Genomic DNA, 18016 nt, shown 5'->3' on the forward strand with positions numbered 1-18016 from the left:
TAATCCGTGATGTTTACTGCTATAGACTGAATGTTTGTGTCACCCCACCCCCAAATTCCTGTGTTGGAATCTTGTCACCAAGGTGATGGTATTAGGAGGTGGTGTCTTTGGGAGGTGATCAGGTCATGAGAGTGGAACCCTCATGAATGGGATTAATGCCCTTTTAAAAATGACTGCAGGGAGCTCATCTCCCCTTTTGCTATGTGAGGACACAGTTAGAAGATGGCCATTTGTGAACTTGGAATGGGCCCTCACCGGACATCATATCTGCTGACATCTTGATCTTGGACATCTCAGCCTCCAGAACTGTGAGAAATAAGTTTCTTGTGTTCATAAGCCACCAGTCTATGGTATTTTGTTTAGCAGCCTGAGCAGACTAAGACACCTACTCAATCTCTTTGCTTTGTGGTTGCAAAATAGATGCTACAGCTCCAGACATCATGTCTGTTGCTGTGGACTGATGTCCCCACAAAACTTAGTCCCCACTATGACAGTGTAAAGAGAGTGGGAAATCCTATTATGGTAATTGAACAGTAATTGAACCTCGAAGAGATGATTCGATTTTAGGACCATGCCATAGTGAATGGATTCCAGGTATTTTGTTAGAAGCAAAAGAAACAGACTGATACATCTGTGCTGAAGGCAGAAAGAAAGGAGGTAGGGAGTAGGACCAGCTATATCTGTCCATTTAATTAGAAAAGCAAAAGTTTTTCAGAAGTATTCTCCCCGGACCTCCGTTTAGGTTTCATTGGTCGGCAATGGGTCCTACGGCCACCCTAGTTGCCAGAGAAGTTGGGAAAGCAAGGAAGAGGATTGTCACAATTCATTATCTGGTGCTGGATGTGTGGCCACTGTGCACAAAGAGGAAAAGGGAGAGTGGGTCGTGCAGGTAGTTAGCAGGTGGCTCGCCTGAACTTGTTTCTGAGAATCACAGCTCCGTGTAGAATATTTCAGATGGAGGTTAGTTGACGATATCATCTTTAGAGCAAACAGGGTCTTTTTTCACTGCTGTCTTATGTAAACAAAATTGCTTCTGCAAGTGACATTATTAACATCCCGGCTGAGCAACCCTGCGGTTTGACCTTGGCTTGCCAGTTTAGAGGAAACTGCTGAATACTGTGTATGTACCAGCTGTTCTGTTCAAAGTGTTTGAGTATTTGGAAAGAAAACAAAGCAGGTGGGTCTGAGGTTTCAGGAGGAAGTTGAAGGTCTGGGGAGGGGAGTCATCCCTTAACAAAGAAAATCCTTTCCTTACCAGTGAAGTGTTTGTTTGTAAGAGGGCCTGAGAGAGTGGAGGGACTAGCGGTGGTTGCCCATGGTAACCAAGGTGCACTTGATTCCTGATTGGACAGATTCACGAAGAGAGCGGTGGTGTCGGCTGCTACGCTTCTAGGTAGATTTTCTTTTAATTATATGAATAGAGAGAGAACTGAGGATGCAGGATAAGAGCCCAAGCAGAGGGGCTTTTTCTTTTCTTTGCTAATTATCAGTCGTGGAAGCCTCTTCCACATAAGGCTAATGGAGAGGGGGCCTAACACGAGTGAATATTGCTCCTGTTCTTTCTAGCATTAAAAATATTCAGCAGTGTTGGTAACACCAGGGTCAAGGGTTCAGATCCCCGAACCGGCCAGCCACCAAAAAAAATTTTTAAATTTCAGGAAGATTTTTTTAACCCAAGATAAAGTTAAGTGGTGGAGTTTTTAGTGAGTTGACCCCACATTGCTCTTATAGATAAAACCTTTGGGAAGTTAAAAATAATATCTGTTTATTTATTTATATATTTTTTTAAAAAGAACTGTTGGCTGGCACGTCAGTTTTCCAATTCTCTCAGCTTTGGGGGCTGCAGAGGTGTTGTCCCTCAGACACTGCGGGCCACCTAGCGGCCACTGCACACTTCAAAGTGTCCAGAGGGAACCAGGCTTTCCTCTGGGATATTTATGACAAAGCAGCTCAGCTCCTTTTTAGTGACAGAAAGGACACACACGCTGATGGGTGGCGCCACCTGGCTCACCCGGGGTTCTGATTTTGGGTTCTGGTTTCCTCGTCCTCACTGAGATCTGCTGCTTCCTAATCTCTGGGTGGGAAGCGTTTAAGCATCGCGCTGACAGTGGGGGACGTGTCGCTGCAGCAGAGGGCTGGCAATTTGGAAGACCGTGAAGTGCCACTCGTCCCCTGACTAAGAGCAGGGGACGAGTGGCACATGGAGCTGAAGAAAATAGAGCAAAACATGGAGAATATGGGAGGAGGTCAACGGGAAGAATGGAGTGGCCGAAGAGGGTGGTTTGGCGCTGGCCGTGGGCGAGTCCTTCTTCCCTCTGCCTGGAGCGCCCGGCACCAGCATGCTCAGGGGTTCTCCAAGGGGAGGGCGGGTGGTCCCACCAGCGCAGCGTGCAAGGTGCTTTAATGTTATTTCAGGAGCCTGAATTGGGTCTGCTTCTCTTACATGCTATTTGCCTCATTTGGGGACATAAAGAAAATGGTATTTTCCTATAGGTTAATGCGAATTAAGTCGTATTTGCTACCTTTGAGAGATCATCTTGCTACAGGTCAAATGTGTCCCCCCAAAGTTCATGTATTGGAAAACTTAATCCCCACTATAATAGTGTTAAGAGGGTGGGAAATCCTATTATGGTATTTGAAAGGTGGGGTCTTTAAGAGGTGATTAGATTGTGAGGACTGTGCCCTTGTGAATAGATTGATCCATTGATGGAGCCTTGGGTCGATGGTTTAATGGGTGGTCATGGATGTCATTCTCATGACTTTATAAGCAGAGCAAGTGAGGAGGTCAGCACTCTCTTGCTCAGCTCACTCTCACCATGTGACACCCTGGTCACCACGGGACCCTGTAGAGAGTTCCCACCCAGAAGAAGGCCCTCACCAGATGCTTCCCCTGGACTGTGGACTTCCCAGCCTCCAAACTGTAAGAAATAAATTTCATTTCTTTATCAGTTACCCAGTTTCAAGTATTCTGTTATAAGCAACAGAAAACAAACTAATCCACATGTCAAAGCAATAGGAAGCTCTTTTCCCATGTCACTTTCTGCTGATTGGGGTCATTTTGGCCACCACCCACTTCAACACCTTATCAGCTCTTATGAGGCTGGTGATGTGGTGACGTTTTCTGTTCTCTCCTTCCCATTCCCACCACAGAATACACAGTCTACGTAAATGTGTAGGAGTGTGTTTGCTTGTGTTTATAAAATGGAATGATAAATCAAAAACTGCAGGGTGCAGGGGACAGGGAGAGAAGGTAGATCTCTCTGTTCAGGCTGTCACAGGGACAGGGTAAGAGCAGACCCTGCTCTGGCCTGGCTCCAGCACGATCCTTTCCTATGGGATGAGGAATCCACAGGGCCGAGCGATGTGGCACCCACACCCTCCTTTCTACAACACTGGATTCCGGAATCTCCTACCCAAATGGTCCCAAGCCTAACTCTAGGGCCTGGGCAGTCCTCGTCCCTGGGCCCTTCCTCCTGAGGGCTGACCAGGAGCTGACACATCTGCACATTGCAAGGCCCCTTGTGGTGTGGGAGGGCATGAGGAATGGGAAGAGAAAGGAGGAAGAGCAGGGCAGGCCCCCTCCATGCTGACATGCTCCAGTGTGGAACTCTAAGGAGCCCAGAGGTCTAAGTTGGACATTGGCCCTCCATGTCAACGTGAAGAAGTACTTGTCTAAGTGAGAGGAGAGGATATATTCTATGTAAGAATGTGTTTGTTTCAATGTATAACTTTTTTTTTTCCCCCTTTTTGTCTTTTTTCGTGACCGGCAATGGATCGCAACCCTCAGTGTCGCGCCCGTACCGGACCGGGACTGGCAACGGGATCGCAACCCTCGGTGTTGCTCCCGCACCTCGCTCAGCCAGTGAGCGGCCGGTCTGTATGTGGGATCCGAACCCTCGGCGGGAGCGCTGCCGCGCTTCCCAAGCGGTGCACTGTAGCAGTGCGCCACCGGGCCGGCCCTCAATGTATAACTTTTAAATACATATCCACGTGGGGTATGGGCCTCTCTATCTTTGACCTTGTCCCAGGACCCACAAATACTAAGACCAGTCAACTCAATTCTCCCTTGTTTTTTATTTTATATATTTGACTTTGGAATTGTTTAAATGTTTTACATAATTATGAACTGAAATTAAATTTTAAAAAGTAATCCCTAAATGTGGAAAGCAAAATGAAACAAATGAAATGATTATTGAATTGGTAGCTTCACCACCTACAAAGGAACTATTTCAAGTGACTATAAAACACAATAATTTGACACTACATCCCTAATTGGACTGGATTCTGGGGACAAAAAGAACTGTAAACATTTTAAAACCCTGTATTCTTTCAAATTTTCTACAGAGATAATTATGTTATCTGCAAAAAGAGGCAACTTCATTTCTTACTTCCCAATCTGTACACCTTTTATTCTATTTTCTTGTCTAATTACATTAGCCAGGACTTCCAGTACAGTGTAGAAATGAATAGTGAAAGGTGATATCATTGCCTTTTTTCCTGATCTTAGTGGGAAAGCTTCAAATTTCCCACTATTAAATATGATGTTAGCTGTAGGGCTTTTATAGATATTCTTTATCAAGTTGAGAAAGTTCTCCTCCATTCATAGTTCACTGAGAGTTTTTTTTTTCATGAATGGGTACTAGATTCTGCTGAATGTGTTTTCTGCAGTATTGATATGACTTGTGATTTTTCTTCTTTAGCCTGTTTATGTGATGGATGATACTAATTGATTTTTAGATGTTGAATCAGCCTCACATTCCTGGGGTAAATCCCACTTGGTTGTGTATAGGTCTTTTTATATATCATTGAGTTTCAGTTGCTAATATTTTGTTGATTTTTGCATCTGTGTTCATGAAAGATATTGGTATGTCATTTATGTTCTTGTCATGTCTCTGTCTGCTTTTTGTGTACTAAGGTAATGCTAGCAGAATGAGTGAGGAAGTATTCCCTCTGGTTCTATCTTCTGAAAGAGATTGTAGAGAATTTATATTATTTCTTCCTAAAATTTTTGGTAGAATTCACCAGTGAACCCATCTGGGCCTGGTGTCAAGGAATTGATCAGAGTTCATACTATTCTTTGATTATTCTTTCATTGTGCATGGGATCTGTAGTGCTGTCCCTCTACTTTTCATTTCTGATATTACTAATTTGTGTCCTCTCTCTTTTTTTCTTTACTTGTCTTGAGGCTTATCAATTTTGTTGATCTTGTCAAAGAACCAGCTTTAGGTTTCGTTGATTTTCTCTATTGATTTTCTGATCTCATTGATTTCTGCTCTAATTTTTATTATTTATTTTCCTCTGCTTATTTTAGATTTAATTTGCTCTTCTTTTTCTAGTTTCCTGATGTGGAAGCTTAGAACATTGATTTTAGGTCTTTCTTCTTCTGTAATATATTCATTCAATGCCATAAATTTCCATTTAAGGACTGCTTTCACTGCATTCCACAAATTTTGATGTTATATTTTTATTTTTATTTAATTCAAAATAGTTTTTAGTTTCTCTTAGATTTCTTCTTTGACCCATGTGTTATTTAGAAGTGTGTTGTTTAATTTCCAAGTATGTTGAATTTTCTAGCTGTATTCGTTTTATTGATATCTAGTTTAATTTTATTTTAGCCTGAGAATAGACATTGTATAATTTCTATTCTTTTGAATTTATTAAGGTGTATGTTATGGCCCAGAATATGGTCTGTCTTGGTGAATATTTCATGTGAGCTTGAGAAGAATGTGTGATCTGCTATCATTGGATGAAGTAGTTCATGTCCAGTTGATTGATGGTATTATTGAGTTCAACTACATCCTTACTGATTTTCTGCCTGCCATATCTGTTTCTGAAAGAGGGGTGTTGAAGTCTCTAACTATGATGGAGGATTAGTTTATTTTTCCTTGCAGTTCTATTACTTTTTGCCTCACATATTTTGACACAATTGTTAGACACATACATGTTAAGGATTATTTATCTTCTTGGAGAATTGATCCCTTTATCATTATGTGATGTCCCTTTTTATCCTTGATAACTTTCCATTCTCTGAAGTCTTCTCTGTCTGAAACTAATATAACTATTCTTGCTTCCTTTTGATTAGTATTAACAGAATATGTCATTCTCCATCCATTTACTTTTAATCATATGTGTATTTATATTTGAAGTGAGTTTCTTGTAGACAACATATAGTTAGGTCTTGTTTTTTGATCTACTCTGACAATCTTTGTCTTTTAATTGGTACATTTAAACCATTGATGTTCGAAGTGATTACAGACTGATGGAGTTTGGATGTGTTGTCTTCTCCAAAACTCATGTGCAAATTTGATCCCCAATGTGGCAGTGTTGGAAACAGACTGAGTCATGGGGGTGGATCCTTCATGAATGGATTACTGCTCTTTCTGGGGGAGGGGGAATTAATGAGTGAGTTCCCGTTCTATTATTTCCCATGAGAGCTGGTTGTTTAAAAAGTCCCTGGCGCCTCCTCTCTCTCTCTCTCTTGCTTCCTCTCACCATGTGATCTGCTTGTACCTGCTGGATGCCTGCTGCTTTCCACATGAATAGAAGGAGCCTGAGGACCATGCAAGATGCAGCTGTCCCAGAATCATAAGCCAAATAAACCTCTGTTCTTTATAAATTACCCAGTCTCAACTATATCTGTTATAGCAGTACAAAATGGACTAAGACACAGACATGGTTGGATTAGTTACTGCTTTCTATTTTTTGCCCTTGTTCTTTGTTATGATTTTTGTCTTCTACTCTTTCTTTTTTCTCTGTATGTGTGTGTGTGTATGTGTGTGTTTAATTGAGTATTTTATGTGATTCCATTTTCTCTTATTTTTTTTAGCATATCAGATGTACTTTTTTTTTTTTTAACTTTTTTTTAGTGGTTGCCCCAGAATTTGCAATGTACATTTACAACTTATCTAAGTCTACTTTCAAATAACACTATACCACTTCATGGGTAGAGTATCTCGTAATAACAAAATAATCCTAACTCCTCCCTCCTGTCCTTTGTGTTTTGCTATCATTCATTTTGCTTAGACATAAATCTACATAAGCATATACAAGAGTACTTTAAAAGTTTGTTGAAAATTAGAATTAAAAGATAATATGAATCTTTCCATGAACTTTTGGAAGCAACCTCATATATATGTATACATAATCAAATACATTGTTGCTATTATTATTTTGAACAAACTATTATCTGTTAGATCAATTAAAAATAAGAAAGATAAAAGTTTTGATTTTACTTTAACATTTTCCATTTCTGATGGTCTTCCTTGCTTTGTATTGACCTGAGCTCCTGGTGAATATCATTTTCCCTCTCTCTAAAAAGCTTCTTTTAGCATTTCCTGCAAAGCAAATCTATTGGCAACAAATTCTGTCAATTTTGGTTTGTCTGATAAAAGTCTTCATTTCTCCTTCACTTTTCAAGAATAATTTTGCAGAGTACAGAATTTCTTTTTGGTTTTTTTTCTTAGAATTTTCATCTCTCTGCTTACATTGCCCGTCTGTTCTTGCACACTATCTGCTTTATCCATTAGAGCCCTTAGCATCTTAATCATAGATGTTTTCCATTCCCAATATGATAATTCCTGCCATATCTGAGCCTGGTTCTGATGCTTGCTCTGTCTCTTCAAACTGGGGGGGGGGGGTTGGTTATTTTTTTTTGCCTTTTAGTATGCCTTGTAGTTTTTTCTTGAGAGACAGACATGAGTTAGTGGGTAAGAGGAACTGTGGTAAATAGGCCTTTAGTAATGTGGTGGTGATGTGTGGGGGCAGGGAGGCTATAGTCCTATGAATAGGTCTGAGTCTTCTTGTGAGCCTGAGCCTCTGAACTGTGAACTTCACAAGTGCTTCTAAGTCCCACCACTACCTTTGGTGGGACGGTATGGCTGGAGTGGGCTGGAGCTGGGTATTTCCCTTTCTCCACGCAGTAATCTGGAGTTGGATATTTCCCTTCCTGCAAGTAGCGGGAAACCCTAGCATGTTCGGGTCTGGTTAACCAGTTTCTCCTGAGGGCAGACCTTGTTAAGAAGAATAGAATGCTCTGTTGTGTTTTAAAATGGTTCCTTTTCCCCTTCCACAGCCAGAAGCATGAAGGAATTTTTCTCCAGTATTCACTGTGAGAATCTGATTGAGCACCTGGAGATAAAATTCACACAAGTGTGGAACGCGCCCCATGTCTGGGTTCCTGTGGTGCTTTTATCTCGGAGTTGTCCACATTGAGTCTCCAGCAATTTGTCCTGAGTTCAGGTTCTGCAGCCAACAGTGGTTCCTGCAGAGTTTTCTGCTCGTGGGTGTCTGCTCCTGTGCTGTGTGATTCTGTTATATACTATGTGTCAGGCACTGTGCTAAGTGCTTTATTTAGAACCAATTGAATTCGATATGGCAGATACCAGTGGACTCCTTTTACAGTGGAGGAAATTAAGGCTCAATGATGATACTTATCTCCTGGGGCACAGAGCCAGTGGGATGGGGAGTAGATTTTGAACCCAGGGCAGAGTGATAGCAAATCCTGTGTTTTTGTACCTGCACTGTGCCACCTCCCATGGGAAAAGGGACTCACAGTGGCTTTTAAAGGGGAGCAGTGATTTTATAAGAGATGTCACCAGCAAGCATTTACATGAGCATCTCCAAGGTTCTTTGGTCTGTGGTAAATGTTTTGAGTCAGAGACTGAAAGTTAGGGACTGAAACCCCCTAGCTTCAGGATGACTTCCCCCTAAGATGGGGCTGAGGGCTAGATAGCATAAAAATCATCTGCTGGTTTGCATTTTTCCACGGGTTTTCCTGAGCAGCACTTTCCCATTGGTTCAAAGTCAGGAACATGAGGCTCTGGGGAAAAGAAAAAAGAATTTGTAGGAATCTACCCTGTGGTCTTGGTGAGCTAAGTTCTTGGTGACTATAAACCTTGCCTTTTTAACCTTTCTGTATTTTCCAGTGAGACTTTATAATGATTGTGTCATCTAAGGCTTGCGGCTGCTCTGTGAGTTAGGACAACTGTTATTATTCCCATTTTCAGAGGAGGAAACTGAGGCTGAGAGGGTCAGTGACTTGTTCAAGGTTACAAAGAGTGTCAGCGATGGAGGAAAGGTGAGAATTTAAGTCTCCTGCCTCCTCATTCAGCCCTTGCTTTGTGGCAAATGCTGTTCTGCAATGCTGGGGATTCCTGGCATATTAGTTAGGGTACAGGCTAAGCTGTTGGAGGAAAGAGGCCCCAAAAAACAGTGGCTCAAACAAGGTAGGAATTGTTTCTTTCTCATGGAATAATCCAGGATGAGCAGGAATCCAGGTTTCTTTGCTGTCTGTAGGCTGTGGTCTTTGCCTGGTTTGAAGATAACTTGTATTACCACATTCATGTCCCAGACCATAGGAAGGAAGCACAAGAGGAAGGAGAGGGCAAGCAATTTCCATTAAAAACAAAAATGAAGAAAGCATGATCTGGAAGTTGTACACATGTCTTCTGCTCGTATCCCACTGGCCCAGCCTTTATCACATAGTTACACTAAGTGCAAGGGAGTGTAGAATCATGCCCAGCTGAAACTCAGTGGATGGAGGTCCTATTACTGAATGAGATAAGGGGAGAATAGAGAGTGGATCCTGTTGATAATCAGCAGTGGTCCCTCTGGCCACCCAGCTACCCGGTGCACCTCTCTTTCCACATAGATCACCCTCACACTCACCCCTGCAGAGCACAGCTCCAAGACCCATCCAGTTGCTCCATCCAGCCCAGTGACCAGGATCTCTGAGTGGTGTGCCATCTTCCCCATCAGGCCCCAAAAAGGCTCTTCCTGGTCTGGCACCCTAGACACAGAGAGAGAAGTTCACTGTCCCCCTCACCCCCCACTCACCCAGTTTTCAGTGGTGGGCTAGGCACTGGATAGAGTCGTCCTGAGGAGATCCAGGTACATGGTGGCTCTGCTCCACAAGGTCATCAGGGACTCCAGGACCTCACTCATTATTGCTCTCCAGTCCCTGAGGGTGTCTTCCCTGACTGCAGGATTGCATTTGGATCATCCTGTCATATCCATTCCAGTCCACATGAGGGCAGAATAAGAAGACATGGAGGGGAAGGAATTTCCTCATAAAAACAATCTGTAACTTGCACAAACCACTTCTTCTCACAGTCCACGGGTCCAAATCTAGCCACATAGTCACCCAAATGCAAGGGAGTCTGGAAAATGTAGTTTCTAACTGGGATGACATGTGCCCATCTAATATAGGGTTCAATGCCTAAAAGGAAGGAAAGAATAGACACTGGGGACAATTCACTGCCTCTGCTCTTACTTGGAGATAGGGTCTTTGCAGAGAAAATGAAGTTAAAATGGGGCCATTAGGGCAGGCCTTGTCCAACATGACCGGTGTTCTTACAAAAGGAGGAAACTTGGGTGCAGAGACATGCACACAGGGAGAACACCGTAAGAACACGAAGGCAGAGATCTACAAGCCAAGGAAAGCCAGATTGCCACCAAACCACCAGGGACCAGGGAGAGGCGTGGAATATGTCCTCTCTCTCAGCCCTTACAAGGGACCAACCCTGCCAACACCTTGACCTTGGACATGCAGCCTCCAGAACCACCACCCGTCTGGTTCAGTTCAGTTCCATCTCAGTAAGGCAGTGAGGGCTTCTTTATGTTCACCAGCAGTATGTCCTCTCTCTCAGCCCTTACAAGGGACCAACCCTGCCAACACCTTGACCTTGGACATGCAGCCTCCAGAACCACCACCTGTCTGGTTCAGTTCAGTTCCATCTCAGTAAGGCAGTGAGGGCTTCTTTATGTTCACCAGCAGAGGGCGCCCCAACCCCCTGCCTTCTGCCCTGGGGAGCTTGAGGGTGTGTCCAGGACAGTAAAATGGCCACAGGTGAGAGGTCAGCAGAGGCCCCTGTGTTCTCCAAGAGGAAGGCTGTTCCTCTCGTCTCTCTGGACCCTCCATCACTGCCATTCCTGTTTAATTGCCCTCAGTTTTTTCTCTCTCCTTCTTCCGGGCCCAACCTTACTCTTTCCAAATGGAAACCCCTCTAGCAGGTCTCTTGTCTGCTAGTAACTGACCCAGTCACGGAGAAATGGACTGACCAGTGATGCAACAGGAGGGGAAAAAAAAAAAAAAGCAAACCCCGCGTGCTGAAATGAGGAACAGGCCACCTCCTCTTGCAGTGTCCCTCGCCTGCCCTCTACTGACAAAGCTTAACATTGCACTCACTGTGAAGGAGCGATGCTTAGAGTCTGTCCAAGTACCGTAGAGCAGGTACCGAACGGCCAATTTGGAGCCAATAGGCAATAAATTGAAAACTAGCACAGCGGGTAAAAAAATTTTGGTATTTGTCTACAAGATAGAATAATATAAAGTAATTAAAATTATGTTTTAGTAGACTATTTAATTTGCATTTTTCTGATGATTAGTGATGTTTGAGCACCTTTCCATGTACCCGGTGGCCATTTGTATATCTTTGGAAGAATGACTATTCGAGTCTTTTGCCAGTTTTTAAATTGGCTTTATTTTATTTTACTTTATTTGCTTTTTGCTATTTAGTTGTAGGAGTTTCTTATATATTTTGGATATTAACCTCTCAGCAGATAAATAGTTTGCAAATATTTTCTATCATTCTGCAGGTTGCCTTTTCACCCTGTTGATATTTCCTTTGCTGTACAAAAGCTTCTTAATTTAATGTAGTCCTACTTGTATATTTTTTGCTTTTGCTGACTGCTTTTGTTGTCATATCCAAGAAATCACTGCCAAGACCAATGTCAAGAAGTTTTTCCCATATGTTTTCTTCTAGGAGTTTTATAGTTTCACATTTTACATTTAAATCTTTAATCCATTTTGAGTTGACTTTTGTGTATGGTATAAGATAGGGGTCTAATTTTATTCTTTTGTATTTTCTCAAGGCCAGGTGTGGAAAAGACTATTCTACCCCTGTTGTGTATTCTTGGCACCTAGGCGATCATTGGTTGACCACATATGCATGGGTTTATTTGGGGGCTCTCTATTCTATTTCAATGAGTTGATATGTCTGTCTTTATGCCAGTACCATGCTGTCTTAATTACTGTAGCTTTGTAATATAGTTAGAAATCAGAACATGTGATGCCTCCAGTTTTGTTCTTTCTCAAGACCATTTTGGCTGTTTGGGGTTTGTTGTGGATCCATATGAATTTTAGGGTTGTTTTTTCTATTTCTGTGACAAATTTTTTGATAGGGATTGCACTGAATCTATAAACAGCTTTGGGTTGTATGGACCTTTAAATAACATTGTCTTTCAATCAGTGAAAACCTAGAATTTTAATTACATTACCCTGGTAGGGGTGATGGTATCACAGGTGTATGGATATGTACAGACTCCTCAAAGTGTAGCCATTAAACATGTGCAGATTTTTTAAGTATGTCAATTATACCTCAATAAAGCTATTTTTTACAAAAAGGAAAAAGAAGGTTATTTAATGCCTTGAGAAAATTCATGATCTATTAAGTGAAAGAAGCAAATTACAAAAGCCATCAGTACAGTGTCATCCTAATTTTACAAAAAAGAGTAAAGCTCTTTATTTTAAAAAAATAGATTCCTGAATGTTCTCCTTCCTCCCACTGCCTGTCACCCCCTCCCATCCCTTACTTACCTTATTTAGTAAGAGTGAAAAGGTAAGAAAAAGTTAGAGCAGGATAGTTGCCTTATGTGTTAGGGAACCTCTTGTTTTCATTCCTTTCCTGCCATCATCCCTTTCCCAGGAAGAGCTGGGGGAATGTGTTTGGTTACCTGGAACTGCAACCAGTAAATACTAATCGGCCACTTCCCCTCTCCTTCTTGCTCTCATGGTTTCCCCAGTGACACTGAAGTGGCTGCTCCTTAGGTCCAGGAGAACCGGAAAGGGTTTGTACACAGGCTTGAGGAAAGGCCATGCTTGCTCTCATGGTTTCCCCAGTGACACTGAAGTTGCTGCTCCTTAGGTCCAGGAGAACCGGAAAGGGTTTGTACACAGGCTTGAGGAAAGGCCATGAGAAAATACGATTCCCTGTATTATGCAGATAGGCACAGATCAGTGCTAGTAGGGGGGTTGTTGGGGGAGAAGTGGGCTCTGGCCAACAATGCTGGCTAAACAATGGGTTTCTTCACTGCTGGACTTTGCAGGGTGTTTATATGCACTGGGCATCTCTATATGGTCTGCAGCATTCCCCGGCTTTTATTTTAATTAGTTTGTTTTGTGGAACATAGTTTGGAAACTGCTGCTAGAAAAATCTATGAAAGATATTTATAAACAAACATTTTTTAAAATTTAAATATTAAAATGACCATTATTTCATAGCATCTTTTCTGAGACTGGTGATGGACTTCTGTTATAAACAAAAGTCTTTTCTCATAAAAACATCACTGCCTACATGTATGTATTTATACGTATATACATGCAAACATATATATGCATTGGCAGAGATCGGAGAATTTTCTACCCTAGTGGCAGCAGCTTTCATTTCTCAGGGATGAAATTGTGGACAGTTTATTCCATCTGTGTGCTTTGCCATAATCTCTAACATTTCTATGACTGTTTGTTCCTTTTGTATTACTAGAGCAATAACCATGGAGTGCTCCTTTTCCATTATTATTATGGCATTTTAAACCATCTGCCCAGTGCCACTCTTCAGGAGGCCTGAGCACCCCACCCCCACACACCCCACCAAGGTGACTGCACAGGGGGGTGTCATTGATGTCAAATTTCCTGATGAGGCAGCAGCTACATAAATGTCAGCTGGGGAAGGTCCCCTGACCCGCTAATGGGCAGGACCTGCTGTCCTCTTAAGGGGCACGCTTGTGTTTTCTAAGCCCTGACCCTCTTCTGACAATTATTACTTTCTGTCAAAAGGCTGCCGCACAGAGCTGTCCACATCCGACAGCAGAAGATAGAGCAGCCGCCATCAAACTCCGGGCTCCAGTGGAGGGTTAAAGGTTCTGGAGTTTTCTTTGGAGACACATAACAGCCTCTTTCCTGCACTCCTTGCAGCCAGCCTCTGAAGTCAGACCTCACCAGCCTGCAGCTCCCTGCGCTGGGGCAGAGGCCTTCAGGTGCTGGTACCACTGGGGCCTGGCCGTGCACCATGAAAAAGGGACAGGGGACGCAGGCTGCCAGCTGACCATCTTCAGGTCAGAGGATTCTGTGTTACGAACACATTTGTAACATCCTGGAATGTGTTCAAAGAAGAATTGGAAAGGGCTTCTCTCTCCCTATAGTGAAAAATGACCTAGTGCAGACCCCGGCCTCTCTGCAAGCGTGGAAAGGGAGGAGGAGGCCGTCCTTTGACAACCCCTCCATGTGGTTTCTGAAGGGCTGACAGCGGGCTCCAGGCTGCACGTAGCCTGCTTGGAAGGTGTGATTCATCTGTGAGGGTGCAGAGGGCCACGGATCAGCCAGCAGCTCCCACCGCAGCGGATCTCCAGGAAATGGTAACCAAGCCGAGGGGGACCATCCAGCTCCAGAGGCGGCATCTGGTAATACTCCCAGTTACAGTCTCAAAAGCACCAGTGACCTTGATCCTAACTGGTAACTTGTGCCAGCTCTGTGTGGGCACATGGGGTGGCTGTGGGAACACGTGGCTGCTTCCTGGTGGCACTGAGTCCTACTCTGTATGTAAGTCCCATCTACACAGATGAGTTTAGAGTGAAGATGACTGATCACAGCCATTGCTGAAACTTTTAAAAGGCATATTATGCACCCGAAAGAAGTGCTTCGGATGGATGATTTCGTCTAAATTATCTTTCGGCACATGCTTGAACACCTCCTGTGTGCCAGCACCATTCCAGGTGCTACAATCGGGCAGTGGACAAAAGAGACCACGCCCCATGGGTAAGCAAAACATGGTCTGTCCCTACAATGGGATAGTATTCAGCCTTAAAGAAGAAGGAAGTTTGGACACAGGCTGCAGCGTGGATGAACCTTGAGGACACAGTGCTAAGTGAAATAAGCCAACCACAAAACAACAGATACTATACGGTTCCACTTATATGAGGTCCCTAGAATAGTCAAACCCGTAGTCACAGAAAGTAGAGTGGTGGTTGCCAGGGGCTGGACTTAGGGGGAATGGCGAGTTAGTGTTTAATGAGGACAGAGTTTCAGCTTCAGTTGATGAAAAAGTCCTGGAGATGGATGTTGGTGATGGCTGCACTGTAGTCACAGAAAGTAGAGTGGTGGTTGCCAGGGGCTGGACTTAAGGGGAATGGCGAGTTAGTGTTTAATGAAGACAGAGTTTCAGCTTCAGTTGATGAAAAAGTCCTGGAGATGGATGTTGGTGATGGCTGCACAATGCAAATGGACTTAATGCCACTGACCTGGGCCATTAAAAATGGTTAAAAAATGGTAAATTTCCTGTTATGTGTATTTGACCACAATAAAAAAAGAGACAACATAGCTGCTTTCCAGGAGCCCACGTTCCTGTGGGTGCTTATATTCCAGTGGGTTACATTTAATTCAGAACTTGGCATGGTAATGCAGTGCTCAGGATAAGCCCAGCGGCAGCCTGTGATCCTGGCGGGAGAGGTGAAGGACCTGCCCGGCGTCAGGTTGGGCGGGGTGTGAACCAGGCCTCTGGGTCTTCCTTTGACCCTTCCCCGCCCGCGCCACGATGCCCTTCCACTTTTGGGGGTGGTATAAGCCGAGATCCCCCGCAGACTTCCCGAGGGGGTCTGAAGGTGCTGCAGGGTGGCCTCCCCATCCTGGGCCTGTCCCCGGTGTCTTGGTTTCAGACTCAGAATCTCCATCCTCTCCTCCTTGGCCCCCTGCTCAGGAAACCGGAGCCCGGAGCCTCAGAGGTGCCCACCCGGGAGGAGGGGCTCAGTCATCTGGGGCCAATGGGACCCCAGGGCCTCCACGTCAGCTCTCCAGCCACTCCTTCTGTCCTGAGCCTTCATCCTCCATGGCAGTCTCTTCGTTCCCTCCATCTCCCAGGTGGAAACTGTCAGAAGCAGGCCACTCGCCTGCAGGGGGCCGTTTCCTGCATCCCCACAGTCGGGACCGTCCTGGTGGGACAGACACAGCAGACTGTGTCCCTTTTCAGCGTGTCTGTTTTGGGATGCCCCAGGATGTGGGTGCATAATCACCAACACTCCCTTTCCTCCCCTCCCGCCACCCTGCCTTTAGTACTGGTTCTGGGTAGACACAGTATTGTAGTTTCTGTGTGGGTACTTTGGCCATATTCAGTATTGGAGCTGTGTGTGAGTGCCTCTGTGGTCTAGGTACTGGGGCACTTAGTATGTCCTTGTTGAGGTTAGTGACACTGTGTTGGATCATCAAGGACATGGGTGAGCTCTCGAGTTCTTGGGAGAAACACACGGGTGCCTTGTCACTCTTTGGCAGGGGTGGGTAACCCGGGGCAGGCTTGTTGGCACCTGGCTGGCATCCTGTGACCATGATGGGTACATGGGGATATACTGGAACTCCTCAGTTTGAATGGACAACCCTGGGTGGCATTTCTCATTCCTCTTTCCTACAGGCAGAGGCTCCTCCTGGGTCCTTGCTTCCCCTGGTTGGGGGATGGGTTGGGGGTGGTTGGGAATTTTCTTCCTTACTCTATTTTGAGTCTCCTGGGCTTCTGCCCTCTCCTGGGGTTCTGTGAGTGTCTCTCCCTGGATCAAGGCACTCAAGTGGGCTGCGCATGTGCCTCCCACCTCCAGGTGTGCCACCACAGGGGCAGCAGAATTCTCCCCGTGGGTTAGGCCACTGGGTCACAGGTCTGCGCTTGCTCATATCTTTCCCTGGGCTCTGCTGGTGACCCTTCTTGTGTCAATGCAGTCAAGTGGCTGGCAGGCCACCTGCATGATGGCAGTGATTGCTACTGTGGTGGTGGTTTTGGTAGTGGCTGTGGCAGACCACCCACATGGCAGCAGTGTCTGCAGCAGTGGTGGGCTGCCTGTGTGACAGTGCCCCACGTTCCTGCCAGCTGACAGTCAGTTCCCAAGGTCCCCACACTCCTGCCACATGTCTCAGTTGACCTTAAAATAGGGAGATTACCCTGGATTATCAGGACGGGCTCAGTATAATCACCTGAGCCCATAAACACAGAGGCAGAGAGGAAAGCAGAGAAATTCAATATATCAAAGAGCTCATAGAAATGTTTTAGTTGTCATTTCTTTTAAAATCAGTAGCAAAAAATGAATGTTTAGGTTGAAGAAAATATTGTCATAGATAATATTAATATATTCATCTTCCTACCAACACAGTCATAAAATGTAATTTTTGATATTTGGGGGGAAAAGTGTCCATAGAGGGCATCGTGTAGCCGCTGTCTGTCTTGCTCCTGGCTGTAACCCATCCCCCATTCACAGCTTTGCAGCCAGCAGGCAGGGAGTGAATGAGAAGGGACTCGAAGGGTTACCTAGCTCTAAGGGGGCTGGCTGGCTAGCTCAGTTGGCTGGAGCATGGTGTTATAACACCAAGTTTAAGAGTTTGGACCCCCCATGCTGGCCAGCCACTTAAAAAAAAAGAAAAAAGCTCTAAGGAAAATAAAATGTGTTGTGATGGAGGGGAGGCTGGTGGGAGGTCTCATGCAACCAAACACACTAGCGGAGCTTGAAAGAGGTGGACAGATCAGGCTGCAAAGAATGAGGAAGGAAAGTGAGGTTGGAGAGGAAGCTGCTGAAGTCTAATACAAAGGGTGTCTGGTAGGACCTGGCGGAGTCTCTCTGTCTCTCTCTCTTGCAACAAGAGCTACAAGCTTTATTCACTTTGAAGCAGAAGGATTTAGGGTGGATGTGGGGAAAACTTCCAGAACCTGCAAATGATCCAACACTAGAAGGGATCATTTCCAAGCAGAGCTGAGTGAAGTGAGGTGCTGGGTGTGAGAGCCCAGGGGACCCTCAGACGTGTCTGGGAGGTGGGTGGCCCGGCCCCTTGGGTTTGCACCGGGAGGCCTCGCTCACCTGACCCTAGTCGCTACTCTGTTCCGGGGGTTAGTGTGGCCTGCTCTTGCACAGTGACATTTGAGATGGCAGGCGGCTGTCTTTCTGGGGTTCTCTGAGCATCCCTCGTGCAGGAGCAGGGAATGGAGGTGTTAACTCA

Source organism: Galeopterus variegatus, unplaced genomic scaffold (genome assembly GCF_000696425.1).
Source record: "Galeopterus variegatus unplaced genomic scaffold, G_variegatus-3.0.2 Scaffold4209, whole genome shotgun sequence".
In the NCBI taxonomy this organism is placed as follows: Eukaryota; Metazoa; Chordata; class Mammalia; order Dermoptera; family Cynocephalidae; genus Galeopterus; species Galeopterus variegatus.